General features: G+C 30.6%; 2 long non-coding RNA genes across 2 annotated transcripts; both read right to left on the bottom strand.

Annotated features, from left to right (window-relative positions):
* Positions 1-4,168: 4,168 nt before the first annotated feature.
* On the bottom strand, positions 4,169-6,124 carry LOC147832243 (uncharacterized). The gene is made up of 12 exons (XR_015945610.1): positions 6,060-6,124; positions 5,893-5,964; positions 5,706-5,799; positions 5,537-5,611; positions 5,373-5,444; positions 5,208-5,279; positions 5,036-5,115; positions 4,866-4,942; positions 4,703-4,772; positions 4,532-4,608; positions 4,348-4,440; positions 4,169-4,254 (listed from the first exon to the last, which is right to left on the bottom strand). It is a non-coding gene; the product is annotated as an uncharacterized LOC147832243 (long non-coding RNA).
* A 402-nt stretch (positions 6,125-6,526) lies between these two features.
* On the bottom strand, positions 6,527-12,139 carry LOC141379301 (uncharacterized). The gene is made up of 14 exons (XR_015518548.2): positions 12,085-12,139; positions 9,794-10,061; positions 9,619-9,701; positions 9,450-9,525; positions 9,285-9,361; positions 9,122-9,191; positions 8,950-9,029; positions 8,787-8,860; positions 8,004-8,123; positions 7,836-7,910; positions 7,671-7,747; positions 7,507-7,576; positions 6,707-7,414; positions 6,527-6,614 (listed from the first exon to the last, which is right to left on the bottom strand). It is a non-coding gene; the product is annotated as an uncharacterized LOC141379301 (long non-coding RNA).
* Positions 12,140-15,370: the final 3,231 nt, after the last annotated feature.

The following is a 15,370-nucleotide window of genomic DNA, read 5'->3' as shown; positions in this document are numbered from 1 at the left end:
GAAACTACACAAAGAAAACATTAGCCAGTAACATTGAGCTTGAGTATAAAGAAACAAATACCAAACATCACACAAAAAACAGAAAATGTTACCTTATAATCCTGAAATCTAGGAAAAAGGACAAAAAAAAAACACACAAAAAAGACGACAACAACAACAAGACAGAAACTACACAAAGAAAACATTAGCCAGTAACATTGAGCTTAAGTATGAAGAAACAAACAAATATGAGTTATTGCAAAAAAGAACAGAAAATTTTACCTTATAATCCCAAAATCTGAAAAAAAGACAAAAACACACACAAAAAAGACAAAACAACAACAACAACAACAACAACAGGATAGAAACTACACAAAGAAAACATCAACCAGTAACATTGAGCTTGAGTACAAAGAAACAAATAAATGTCAAACATCACACAAAAAACAGAAAATGTTACCTTATAATCCTGAAATCTAGGAAAAAGGACAAAAAAACCACACAAAAAAGACAACAACAACAACAAAGAGATAGAAACTACACAAAGAAAACCTTAACCGGTAACATTGAGCTTGACTATAAAGAAACAAAGAAATATCAAATATTATAAAAAATAATTGAGAAAATGTTACCTTATAATCTCGAAATCTGGATAAAAGACAAAAAGACACAAAAAAAGACAAAATAACAACAACAACTACACAAAGAAAACAACAGCTAGGTAAACTGAGCTTGGGTGACTAAAAAACAAACAACAAATAACACAAAGAAAAACACAGAAAACGTTAATAATAACATTGCAAGCTCAATAACTTGATAAAGAGAGAAAAGGTTAAAAACTATATATAAAGTGCTTGAAGAAAATATCAAGATACAATGGCTGAGTAAATGATGGCCCACCCACCACATCCCCACTCACTCAGCCAACAGAGAACCAAACATTTTAACTTTTAACCTCAAAATCTGTGCAAAAAGAAAAAAAAGACACAAAAAGAGACAAAACAACAACAACAACAAATAGAAACTACACAAACAAATGTTAAATATTATAAAAAAACTGAGAAAATGTTACCTTACAATCCCGAAATCTGGGGAAAAAAGACAAAAAGACACAAAAAAGACACAACAACAACAACAGGATAGAAACTACACAAAGAAAACATCAACCAGTAACATTGAGCTTGAGTATAAAGAAACAAATATGAACTATTGCAAAAAAGAACAGAAAATTTTACCTTATAATCCCGAAATCTCGGAAAAAAGACAAAAACACACAAAGAAAGACACAACAACAACAACAACAACAGGATAGAAACTACACAAAGAAAACATCAACCAGTAACATTGAGCTTGAGTATAAAGAAACAAATAAATATCAAACATCACACAAAAAACAGAAAATGTTACCTTATAATCCTGAAATCTAGGAAAAAGGACAAAAAAACACACAAAAAAGACAACAACAACAAGATAGAAACTACACAAAGAAAACATTAGCCAGTAACATTGAGCTTGAGTATGAAGAAACAAACAAATTTGAGTTATTGCAAAAAAGAACAGAAAATTTTACCTTATAATCCCAAAATCTGAAAAAAAAGACAAAAACACAAAAAACAAAACAAAACAACAACAACAACAAGATAGAAACTACACAAAGAAAACATTAGCCAGTAACATTGAGCTTGAGTATAAAGAAACAAATACCAAACATCACACAAAAAACAGAAAATGTTACCTTATAATCCTGAAATCTAGGAAAAAGGACAAAAAAAAAACACACAAAAAGACGACAACAACAACAAGACAGAAACTACACAAAGAAAACATTAGCCAGTAACATTGAGCTTAAGTATGAAGAAACAAACAAATATGAGTTATTGCAAAAAAGAACAGAAAATTTTACCTTATAATCCCAAAATCTGAAAAAAAGACAAAAACACACACAAAAAAGACAAAACAACAACAACAACAACAACAACAGGGTAGAAACTACACAAAGAAAACATCAACCAGTAACATTGAGCTTGAGTACAAAGAAACAAATAAATGTCAAACATCACACAAAAAACAGAAAATGTTACCTTATAATCCTGAAATCTAGGAAAAAGGACAAAAAAAACACACAAAAAAGACAACAACAACAACAACAAAGAGATAGAAACTACACAAAGAAAACCTTAACCGGTAACATTGAGCTTGACTATAAAGAAACAAAGAAATATCAAATATTATAAAAAATAATTGAGAAAATGTTACCTTATAATCTCGAAATCTGGATAAAAGACAAAAAGACACAAAAAAAAAAACAACAACAACTACACAAAGAAAACAACAGCTAGGTAAACTGAGCTTGGGTGACTAAAAAACAAACAACAAATAACACAAAGAAAAACACAGAAAATGTTAATAATAACATTGCAAGCTCAATAACTTGATAAAGAGAGAAAAGGTTAAAAACTATATATAAAGTGCTTGAAGAAAATATCAAGATACAATGGCTGAGTAAATGATGGCCCACCCACCACATCCCCACTCACTCAGCCAACAGAGAACCAAACATTTTAACTTTTAACCTCAAAATCTGTGCAAAAAGAAAAAAAAAGACACAAAAAGAGACAAAACAACAACAACAACAACAAATAGAAACTACACAAACAAATGTTAAATATTATTAAAAAACTGAGAAAATGTTACCTTACAATCCCGAAATCTGGGGAAAAAAGACAAAAAGACACAAAAAAGACACAACAACAACAACAACAGGATAGAAACTACACAAAGAAAACATCAACCAGTAACATTGAGCTTGAGTATAAAGAAACAAATATGAATTATTGCAAAAAAGAACAGAAAATTTTACCTTATAATCCCGAAATCTCGGAAAAAAGACAAAAACACACAAAGAAAGACACAACAACAACAACAACAACAGGATAGAAACTACACAAAGAAAACATCAACCAGTAACATTGAGCTTGAGTATAAAGAAACAAATAAATATCAAACATCACACAAAAAACAGAAAATGTTACCTTATAATCCTGAAATCTAGGAAAAAGGACAAAAAAACACACAAAAAAGACAACAACAACAACAAGACAGAAACTACACAAAGAAAACATTAGCCAGTAACATTGAGCTTGAGTATAAAGAAACAAATACCAAACATCACACAAAAAACAGAAAATGTTACCTTATAATCCTGAAATCTAGGAAAAAGGACAAAAAAACCACACAAAAAAGACAACAACAACAACAAAGAGACAGAAACTACACAAAGAAAACCTTAACCGGTAACATTGAGCTTAAGTATGAAGAAACAAACAAATATGAGTTATTGCAAAAAAGAACAGAAAATTTTACCTTATAATCCCAAAATCTGAAAAAAAGACAAAAACACACACAAAAAAGACAAAACAACAACAACAACAACAACAGGATAGAAACTACACAAAGAAAACATCAACCAGTAACATTGAGCTTGAGTACAAAGAAACAAATAAATGTCAAACATCACACAAAAAACAGAAAATGTTACCTTATAATCCTGAAATCTAGGAAAAAGGACAAAAAAACCACACAAAAAAGACAACAACAACAACAAAGAGATAGAAACTACACAAAGAAAACCTTAACCGGTAACATTGAGCTTGACTATAAAGAAACAAAGAAATATCAAATATTATAAAAAATAATTGAGAAAATGTTACCTTATAATCTCGAAATCTGGATAAATGACAAAAAGACACAAAAAAAAACAACAACTACACAAAGAAAACAACAGCTAGGTAAACTGAGCTTGGGTGACTAAAAAACAAACAACAAATAACACAAAGAAAAACACAGAAAACGTTAATAATAACATTGCAACCTCAATAACTTCATAAAGAGAGAAAAGGTTAAAAACTATATATAAAGTGCTTGAAGAAAATATCAAGATACAATGGCTGAGTAAATGATGGCCCACCCACCGCATCCACACTCACTCAGCCAACACAAATCTAAACATTTTACCTTTTAACCTCAAAATCTGTGCAAAAAACTGAAAAAGAGACAAAAAACAACAACAACAACAACAACAACAACGAGATAGACACTACACAAAGAAAACCTTAACCAGTAACATTGAGCTTGAGTATAAAGAAACAAACAAATGTTAAATATTATAAAAAAACTGAGAAAATGTTACCTTACAATCCCGAAATCTGGGGAAAAAAGACAAAAAGACACAAAAAAGACACAACAACAACAACAACAACAACAAGAAGATAGAAACTACACAAAGAAAACATTAACCAGTAACATTGAGCTTGAGTTTAAAGAAACAAACAAATATCAAACATTAAAAAAGATTTTAAAAAATGTTACCTTATAATCCCGAAATCTGAGAAAAAAGACAAAAACACACACAAAAATGACGCAACAACAACAACAACAACAACAACAACAACAGGATAGAAACTACACAAAGAAAACATCAACCAGTAACATTGAGCTTGAGTATAAATAAACAAACAAATATCAAACATCACACAAAAACAGAAAATGTTACCTCATAATCCTGAAATCTAGGAAAAAGGACAAAAAAAAAAACAAACACACACAAAAATGACAACAACAAGATAGAAACTACACAAAAAAAAACATTAGCCAGTAACATTGAGCTTGAGTATGAAAAAACAAACAAATATGAGTTATTGCAAAAAAGAACAGAAAATTTTACCTTATAATCATGAAATCTGAAAAAAAGACAAAAACACACAAAAAAGACAACAACAACAACAAGACAGAAACTACACAAAGAAAACATTAGCCAGTACCATTGAGCTTGAGTATGAAGAAACAAACAAATATCAAACATCACAAAAAAAAACAGAAAATGTTACCTTATAATCCTGAAATCTAGGAAAAAGGACCAAAAAAAAAAACACACACAAAAACGACAACAACAACAAGACAGAAACTACACAAAGAAAACATTAGCCAGTAACATTGATCTTAAGTATGAAGAAGCAAACAAATATAAGTTATTGCAAAAAAGAACAGAAAATTTTACCTTATAATCCCGAAATCTCGGAAAAAAGACAAAAACACACAAAGAAAGACACAACAACAACAACAACAACGTGATAGAAACTACACAAAGAAAACATCAACCAGTAACATTGAGCTTGAGTATAAAGAAACAAATAAATATCAAACATCACACAAAAAACAGAAAATGTTACCTTATAATCCCGAAATCTAGGAAAAAGGACAAAAAAAAACACACAAAAAAGACAACAACAACAACATAGAAACTACACAAAAAAAACATTAACCAGTAACATTGAGCTTGAGTTTAAAGAAACAAACAAATATCAAACATTAAAAAAGATTTTTAAAAATGTTACCTTATTATCCTGATATCTGGGAAAAAAGACAAAAACACACAAAAAAAGACAACAACAACAACAGGATAGAAACTACACAAAGAAAACATCAACCAGTAACATTGAGCTTGGGTATGAAGAAACAAACAAATATCAAACATCACACAAAAAACAAAAAATGTTACCTTATAATCCTGAAATCTAGGAAAAAGGACAAAAAAAACACACACACAAAAACGACAACAACAACAAGAGAGAAACTACACAAAGAAAACATTAGCCAGTAACATTGAGCTTAAGTATGAAGAAACAAACAAATATAAGTTATTGCAAAAAAAGAACAGAAAATGTTACCTTATAATCCCGAAATCTGAAAAAAAAAACACACACACAAAAAGACAAAACAACAACAACAACAACAACAACAACAACAACAATGTGATAGAAACTACACTAAGAAAACGTCAACCCGTAACATTGAGCTTGAGTATAAAGAAAACAAATAAATATCAAACATCACACAAAAAACAGAAAATGTTACCTTATAATCCCAAAATCTAGGAAAAAGGACAAAAAAACACACACAAAAAAGACAACAACAACAAGATAGAAACTACACAAAGAAAACATTAACCGGTAACATTGAGCTTGACTATAAAGAAACAAAGAAATATCAAATATTATAAAAAATAATTGAGAAAATGTTACCTTATAATCTCGAAATCTGGATAAAAGACAAAAAGACACAAAAAAAGACAAAATAACAACAACAACTACACAAGGAAAACAACAACTAGCTACACTAAGCTTGAGCGACAAGAAACAAACAACAAATAACACAAAGAAAAACACAGAAAATGTAAAAATAAAGAGAGAATAAGTGAAAAACTATATATAAAGTGCTTGAAGAAAATATCAAGATACAATGGCTGAGTAAATGATGGCCCACCCACCGCATCCCCACTCACTCAGCCAACACAGAGCCAAACATTTTACCTTTTAACCTCAAAATCTGTGCAAAAAACTGAAAAAGAGACAAAAAGAGACAAACAACAACAACAACAACAACAACAGGATAGAAACTACACAAAGAAAACATCAACCAGTAACATTGAGCTTGAGTATAAAGAAACAAACAAATATGAGTAATTGCAAAGAAGAACAGAAAATTTTACCTTATAATCCCAATATCTGAAAAAAAAAGACAAAAACACACACACAAAAGACAAAACAACAACAACAACAACAACAACAGGATAGAAACTACACAAAGAAAACATCAACCAGTAACATTGAGCTTGAGTACAAACAAACAAATAAATGTCAAACATCACACAAAAAACAGAAAATGTTACCTTATAATCCTGAAATCTAGGAAAAAGGACAAAAAAAACCACACAAAAAAGACAACAACAACAACAACAAAGAGATAGAAACTACACAAAGAAAACCTTAACCGGTAACATTGAGCTTGACTATAAAGAAACAAAGAAATATCAAATATTATAAAAAATAATTGAGAAAATGTTACCTTATAATCTCGAAATCTGGATAAAAGACAAAAAGACACAAAAAAAAAACAACAACAACTACACAAAGAAAACAACAGCTAGGTAAACTGAGCTTGGGTGACAAAAAAACAAACAACAAATAACACAAAGAAAAACACAGAAAACGTTAATAATAACATTGCAAGCTCAATAACTTGATAAAGAGAGAAAAGGTTAAAAACTATATATAAAGTGCTTGAAGAAAATATCAAGATACAATGGCTGAGTAAATGAAGGCCCACCCACCACATCCCCACTCACTCAGCCAACAGAGAACCAAACATTTTACCTTTTAACCTCAAAATCTGTGCAAAAAGAAAAAAAAGACACAAAAAGAGACAAAACAACAACAACAACAAATAGAAACTACACAAACAAATGTTAAATATTATAAAAAAAACTGAGAAAATGTTACCTTACAATCCCGAAATCTGGGGAAAAAAGACAAAAAGACACAAAAAGACAAAAACACACAAAGAAAGACAAACAACAACAACAACAACAGGATAGAAACTACACAAAGAAAACATCAACCAGTAACATTGAGCTTGAGTATAAAGAAACAAATAAATATCAAACATCACACAAAAAACAGAAAATGTTACCTTATAATCCTGAAATCTAGGAAAAAGGACAAAAAAACACACAAAAAAGACAACAACAACAAGATAGAAACTACACAAAAGAAAACATTAGCCAGTAACATTGAGCTTGAGTATGAAGAAACAAACAAATTTGAGTTATTGCAAAAAAGAACAGAAAATTTTACCTTATAATCCTGAAATCTGAAAAAAAAGACAAAAACACAAAAAACAAAACAAAACAACAACAACAACAAGATAGAAACTACACAAAGAAAACATTAGCCAGTAACATTGAGCTTGAGTATAAAGAAACAAATACCAAACATCACACAAAAAACAGAAAATGTTACCTTATAATCCTGAAATCTAGGAAAAAGGACAAAAAAAAACACACAAAAAAGACGACAACAACAACAAGACAGAAACTACACAAAGAAAACATTAGCCAGTAACATTGAGCTTAAGTATGAAGAAACAAACAAATATGAGTTATTGCAAAAAAGAACAGAAAATTTTACCTTATAATCCCAAAATCTGAAAAAAAGACAAAAACACACACAAAAAAGACAAAACAACAACAACAACAACAACAACAGGATAGAAACTACACAAAGAAAACATCAACCAGTAACATTGAGCTTGAGTACAAAGAAACAAATAAATGTCAAACATCACACAAAAAACAGAAAATGTTACCTTATAATCCTGAAATCTAGGAAAAAGGACAAAAAAACCACACAAAAAAGACAACAACAACAACAAAGAGATAGAAACTACACAAAGAAAACCTTAACCGGTAACATTGAGCTTGACTATAAAGAAACAAAGAAATATCAAATATTATAAAAAATAATTGAGAAAATGTTACCTTATAATCTCGAAATCTGGATAAAAGACAAAAAGACACAAAAAAAAAACAACAACAACTACACAAAGAAAACAACAGCTAGGTAAACTGAGCTTGGGTGACTAAAAAACAAACAACAAATAACACAAAGAAAAACACAGAAAACGTTAATAATAACATTGCAAGCTCAATAACTTGATAAAGAGAGAAAAGGTTAAAAACTATATATAAAGTGCTTGAAGAAAATATCAAGATACAATGGCTGAGTAAATGATGGCCCACCCACCACATCCCCACTCACTCAGCCAACAGAGAACCAAACATTTTAACTTTTAACCTCAAAATCTGTGCAAAAAGAAAAAAAAGACACAAAAAGAGACAAAACAACAACAACAACAAATAGAAACTACACAAACAAATGTTAAATATTATAAAAAAACTGAGAAAATGTTACCTTACAATCCCGAAATCTGGGGAAAAAAGACAAAAAGACACAAAAAAGACACAACAACAACAACAGGATAGAAACTACACAAAGAAAACATCAACCAGTAACATTGAGCTTGAGTATAAAGAAACAAATATGAATTATTGCAAAAAAGAACAGAAAATTTTACCTTATAATCCCGAAATCTCGGAAAAAAGACAAAAACACACAAAGAAAGACACAACAACAACAACAACAACAGGATAGAAACTACACAAAGAAAACATCAACCAGTAACATTGAGCTTGAGTATAAAGAAACAAATAAATATCAAAAATCACACAAAAAACAGAAAATGTTACCTTATAATCCTGAAATCTAGGAAAAAGGACAAAAAAACACACAAAAAAGACAACAACAACAAGATAGAAACTACACAAAGAAAACATTAGCCAGTAACATTGAGCTTGAGTATGAAGAAACAAACAAATTTGAGTTATTGCAAAAAAGAACAGAAAATTTTACCTTATAATCCTGAAATCTGAAAAAAAAGACAAAAACACAAAAAACAAAACAAAACAACAACAACAACAAGATAGAAACTACACAAAGAAAACATTAGCCAGTAACATTGAGCTTGAGTATAAAGAAACAAATACCAAACATCACACAAAAAACAGAAAATGTTACCTTATAATCCTGAAATCTAGGAAAAAGGACAAAAAAAAAACACACAAAAAAGACGACAACAACAACAAGACAGAAACTACACAAAGAAAACATTAGCCAGTAACATTGAGCTTAAGTATGAAGAAACAAACAAATATGAGTTATTGCAAAAAAGAACAGAAAATTTTACCTTATAATCCCAAAATCTGAAAAAAAGACAAAAACACACACAAAAAAGACAAAACAACAACAACAACAACAACAGGATAGAAACTACACAAAGAAAACATCAACCAGTAACATTGAGCTTGAGTACAAAGAAACAAATAAATGTCAAACATCACACAAAAAACAGAAAATGTTACCTTATAATCCTGAAATCTAGGAAAAAGGACAAAAAAACACACAAAAAAGACAACAACAACAACAAAGAGATAGAAACTACACAAAGAAAACCTTAACCGGTAACATTGAGCTTGACTATAAAGAAACAAAGAAATATCAAATATTATAAAAAATAATTGAGAAAATGTTACCTTATAATCTCGAAATCTGGATAAATGACAAAAAGACACAAAAAAAAACAACAACTACACAAAGAAAACAACAGCTAGGTAAACTGAGCTTGGGTGACTAAAAAACAAACAACAAATAACACAAAGAAAAAAACAGAAAACGTTAATAATAACATTGCAACCTCAATAACTTCATAAAGAGAGAAAAGGTTAAAAACTATATATAAAGTGCTTGAAGAAAATATCAAGATACAATGGCTGAGTAAATGATGGCCCACCCACCACATCCCCACTAACTCAGCCAACACAGAGCCAAACATTTTACCTTTTAACCTCAAAATCTGTGCAAAAAGAAAAAAAAAAAGACACAAAAAGAGACAAAACAACAACAACAACAAATAGAAACTACACAAAGAAAACATTAAATAGTAACATTAAGCTTGAGTATAAAGAAACAAACAAACATCAACTATGGCAAAAAAAAAAAATAAAAGAAACAAACAAAATGTTACCTTATAATCCCGAAATCCCGGATAAAATGTTACCTTATAATCCCGAAATCTGGGAAAAAAAAGATAAAACGGCACAAAAAGACACAAAACAACCTACAAACTATATATAACATTGTTTTCTATCATATTTTGTATAGTGAGAGTCAAACAAATAACATTTTATGTAATTAAATATGATTCAAATTAAAAATATTATTATAATAATGTATTCTTATAATAATATCACATAATAAAATATTAATTATATTAAAATAAAAATATTAAAATTATTATAACTGCACAAATGTGTCCACCACCCCATATATATATATATTGTAAATTAATTTTAAGAAAACAAATCATTTAAAAATTAGAGATTGCATTAAGATAAAACATAGAAAATACGTTTTATGTGACCAAAAAAAGCTTCTAAATAAAAAAAATGAAATAAAAGTAAAAAGGGTGCATTTTAGTACTGCTGGGACCCAAAATGTCCCAAAACAGCATTAGAATGTGCTGGTTCTCTCAAGTTTTTTTTTTTCTTCACTCCCATCAGGTGAAGTTTTTTTTCCCTCTCCGCTGTGGCCACTGCCTCGCATGGTTCAGGATTGGTAGAGATACGCATCGATGAATTTGCTCTTCAGTGTTTGAACTCTCAGTAATGATTAAATCACACTGAACTGAGCTAAACTGAACTAAACTGAACTTAAAACACTAAAACCTGAACCACACTGTTCCAGTTACTATGACCATTTATGTGAAGCTGCTTTGACACAATCTACATTGTAAAAGCGCTGTACAAATAAAGCTGAATTGAATTGAAAACATTTCTGTGAGATTATGTTTTGTTGTTTTGTAGGGAAAATAACATTCATAATTAATCACATAATTACATTGAGTTGCATTGATTCATTTTGCAGCTCTAGTGGATTCTAGTTTACTTTATATCGACTGAACTGTAAATTAAAATTAAAGTAGAAAGGGTGCATTTTAGGACTTTTTAAAATATTTTTTAAGCCCCATGGCTGGATTTGCTTAAGACGCTCAAATCACTAAATCCGCCCCTGTACATCTCACAACAATTATGAACAAATAAAACAAAATAACAATACGAAAGTAATTTAGCTACAATCAAAGTAAAAACAGATAGATGCCAGGGGTAAAATAGATAAAAAGGTAAGATAATAATAAACATTCAAATCAAATGATATCTACAAAATGCTTACATAATGTTATTAACTTTTCTGTTTCTAACGTTAATGTTACGCAGTGTAGTATAATTTTGTTTAATCTCCTTTATGAAATGTTCACAATTTGGCTTATGAATATTCAAAATAGCTCGATAGACAATATAGGGACCATGTCACAAGTGCGAATATAAAGCCATCCTTACCTCAATGATAGGTACAGTATAGCTAACCTGTAACACGGTTATAAGGAAAAGGAGTGTGGAAAATAAAGATACATTATTAAGTCAAATACTAATGTCGCCTTACCGAATGTTACCATATAAGCAACAACAAAAGACCAAAAACCAACTAAACGCGGGAAGATAACGTCTATCTGAAACATTCAGCGTGGGTGAAAGCTTAGAAAACACATAAAATGCTAAACTAAAACAGAAATTAAGTGGAAATAAGCAAAACATACCTTCTCAACTTCTGAGGAAAGACGAGGATTGACTGAATTTGTCAAAGAAATGTCTGACTTTCTCCAACCGTTCCACTGTTGTCATGGCTCCGCATTCTAGATCAGTGATTCAATTCGTTCAACATTCCCGCGTGAAGCATTTAAATAATGCTGCGAGTGTTTTCATTCGGTTTATAAACAAGCAGTCATTTTTAAGTGACTAAACGTGTAACGTACATAAACATGCTTAATATATTAATTAAACACTAAAAGACACGTACACAGACACGTGCACAGTGCTCAGCATTTGAAGTGGACAGAAACAGCTGTTTAAAATTGTCATAGGACTTAGGGTGTTGCTAAATAGTTTTAGGACAACTTTGATAAAACGTTTATATCCAGTATAAATGTTGACTACATTATGTATATCATTTTTATAAATAAAAAAATACACAACATAGAAAACAAGTATATGAATATGAAATAAATGAAAAAAGAACACATTGGCCCTTTTCGCTCCACGTTTGACAACTTCTTTTCAATTAAAAAATATTTAATTAAATATAATAATAAATATAATATATAAGTATAAATATAAGTAAATAAGTATGTACGCATATAATGCTCAGGTTTTCCCAAAGACGTGGTAGGTGAATTGGGTAAGGCAAATTGTTCATGGTGTGTGTGTGAATGAGTATGGATGTTTTCCAGTGATGGGTTGCAGCTGGAAGGACATCTGCTGGTAAAAAAATATGCTTGATAAGTTGGTGGTTCATTCGGCTGTGGCGACCCCAGATTAATAAAGGGAATAAGCCGGAAAGAAAATGAATGAATGAGTATACCGTATAGAGTATTTAAATATAAGTATACAAGTTTAAGTTCATATGTCAGTACGAGATCTGTTAATTTAGTTCTTTATATTAAATTTTGTCATTTAATGGTTAACTGTTATATATCCCTAAATGTATTCATGTATTTTACTTTTAAAGATGCTGATGTTATGATTTTCACATTTAAAGATTTTATTTTTGTATAAGGACATAGGGCTGCATTTTAATGAAATGTAAATGCTTCTTTGTAATATATACAGTATGTTATATCAACCAGTTAGAGTGGAATGCATAAATAATCTGTAAAGTGTCAAAACTGCCATCATCAATAGGGGGCAACAGAGGACGCTTAATTTTAACATGTATCTAGGATTAAAGTAATCTGTTTAACTGCATCAGAACAGTTCAAACAAAATAAACGTGAAAATTCAATTAGTAACATTTATACATGCCTCATGTTGTTAAAAACTTGTGTAAGTTTTTGAAAGTTTTTTTTCAGTGGTCTCAAACTCAATTCCTGGAGGGCTGCAGATCTGCATGGTTTAGCTCTAACCAACTCCAACTCGCACTTGCTTAATAGTCTCTATTAAGCTGCGGTCACAGTAGAGTTTGAGCATGCAAAATACTGGCACTGCGAAAGGGGGCAGGATTAAACAAGATGATTAGACATTTAAAAAAGCGAGCGATTGCTCCATATTTTAAATTCCTCTACAGAGAGGTCATGTTTTGATCTTCGATTGGTCTCACGCAGTCAAGTGATGAGCTTGTGTTTCTGGTCTGATGCATTCTCGTGCGTATGCATGGAAGTCAATGTGGAGAAAAGTGCAGTGTGACTGCAGCTTCAGTCTTGAACACCTTGATTAGTTGGATCAGCTGTGTTTGATTAGGGTTGGAAAAAAATGTGCAGAGCTGTGGCCCTCCAGAAATTGAGTTTAAGACTCATGGTTTTGTTAAAAACAATATATTCTGAACAATTGTGTGTTTGGTGTTACATTCAACCAAAAAAAAAGTTGAATAATAATTTTTTGACCTGTATTTTACTAATAAACATTATAAACAGTTTTTATCTAGTTTGAGGACATCAGGAGCTGGCCAGTGGCACTTAAAATGTAGAAATGAGCTATAGGACATTGACAAAACAAAGAGAAGTACAACACTTGGTGTTCTATAAGTAATGGAGAAGTTCACACCGGCAGCAGCTATTTTTATTCAACCAGCTAGTGGAAAATGTCAGTTTTAAATATATTGAAACAACCAGTGTGCTTTTAACAATTATCTAATTTAATATGTCTCTCATAACAGTTTATGAGGGAAATGGATTTTGTAGAAGATTGTAATGCAAGAGTGTGTCCGGTCAAAAAGCCATGCAAAGACTAAAGCATATAAAGTGAAAAGTGTTTGTAGATTAGACATCTAGTAGTTCCAATAACATGATCAAAACCCTCTTAGAATAAAGAAGAATATTAATTGTTTCATGATCATATTTTTTTCATCACAGACATAAAAAGGTGGGTAAGACTCTTTTACCCTTCATTATTTCTAACTGTGTTGTATTTGTCTTATTTATTTAGATAGGACATGTTCATATCTCAGGTACACCGGGTAATATTCTATGTACAACAGGTAAACAGTAAAAAAATAAACAAGATTCTGCATTAGTACAACATACAGTGCACATCATTTAAAATTTTCAGAAATATACAGAAGAGGTTAACACATCATATACAAGAAAAGATCTCACTGATATCATCTGTAAATAGTTCATGCGATCTTCACTTTTCCTTGTTGGTCCGTTACTCGTGTGTTTCCTTCAAATTCATGCCTCCAATAAAAGAAGCCATCATTTACTTACTTTCATACTCATTCATTCATTTTCCTTCGGCTTAGTCCCTGATTTACTAGGGGTCTCCACATGAACCACCAAATGTTCTGGCATGTTTTACGCAGAGGATTCCTTTCCAGCCACAACCCAGTACTGGGGAATAACTCTCATATTATTTCAATCAAAACATTTTACCTCATACGAATGTGACGCAACATGAAGGTGAGTAAATGATGACTGAGCCGATGTTATTCAGTCACTTAATAGTCATCCAATCACATGGTAAACGAGTTACACTGAGCTTGGGCGACAAGAAACAAACAACAAATAACACAAAGAAAAACACAGAAAATGTTCATAATAACATTGTAAACTTAATAACTTGATAAAGAGGCAAAAAGTGAAAAACTATATATAAAGTGCTTGAAGAAAATATCAAGATACAATGGCTGAGTAAATGATGGCCCACCCACCACATCCCCACTCACTCAGCCAACAGAGGACCAAACATTTTACCTCATAATCCCGAAATCTGGGTAAAAAGACAAAAATACACAAAAAGAGACAAAACAACAACAACATATAAACCACGCAAAGAAAAAATTAACCAGTAACATTGAGCTTGAATGTAAAGAAACAAACAAATATCAAATAT

The sequence above is a fragment of the Danio rerio genome, chromosome 20 (genome assembly GCF_052040795.2).
Source record: "Danio rerio strain M-AB ecotype USA chromosome 20, GRCz13ab, whole genome shotgun sequence".
In the NCBI taxonomy this organism is placed as follows: Eukaryota; Metazoa; Chordata; class Actinopteri; order Cypriniformes; family Danionidae; genus Danio; species Danio rerio.
This window is presented reverse-complemented; position numbering and strand designations above follow the sequence as displayed.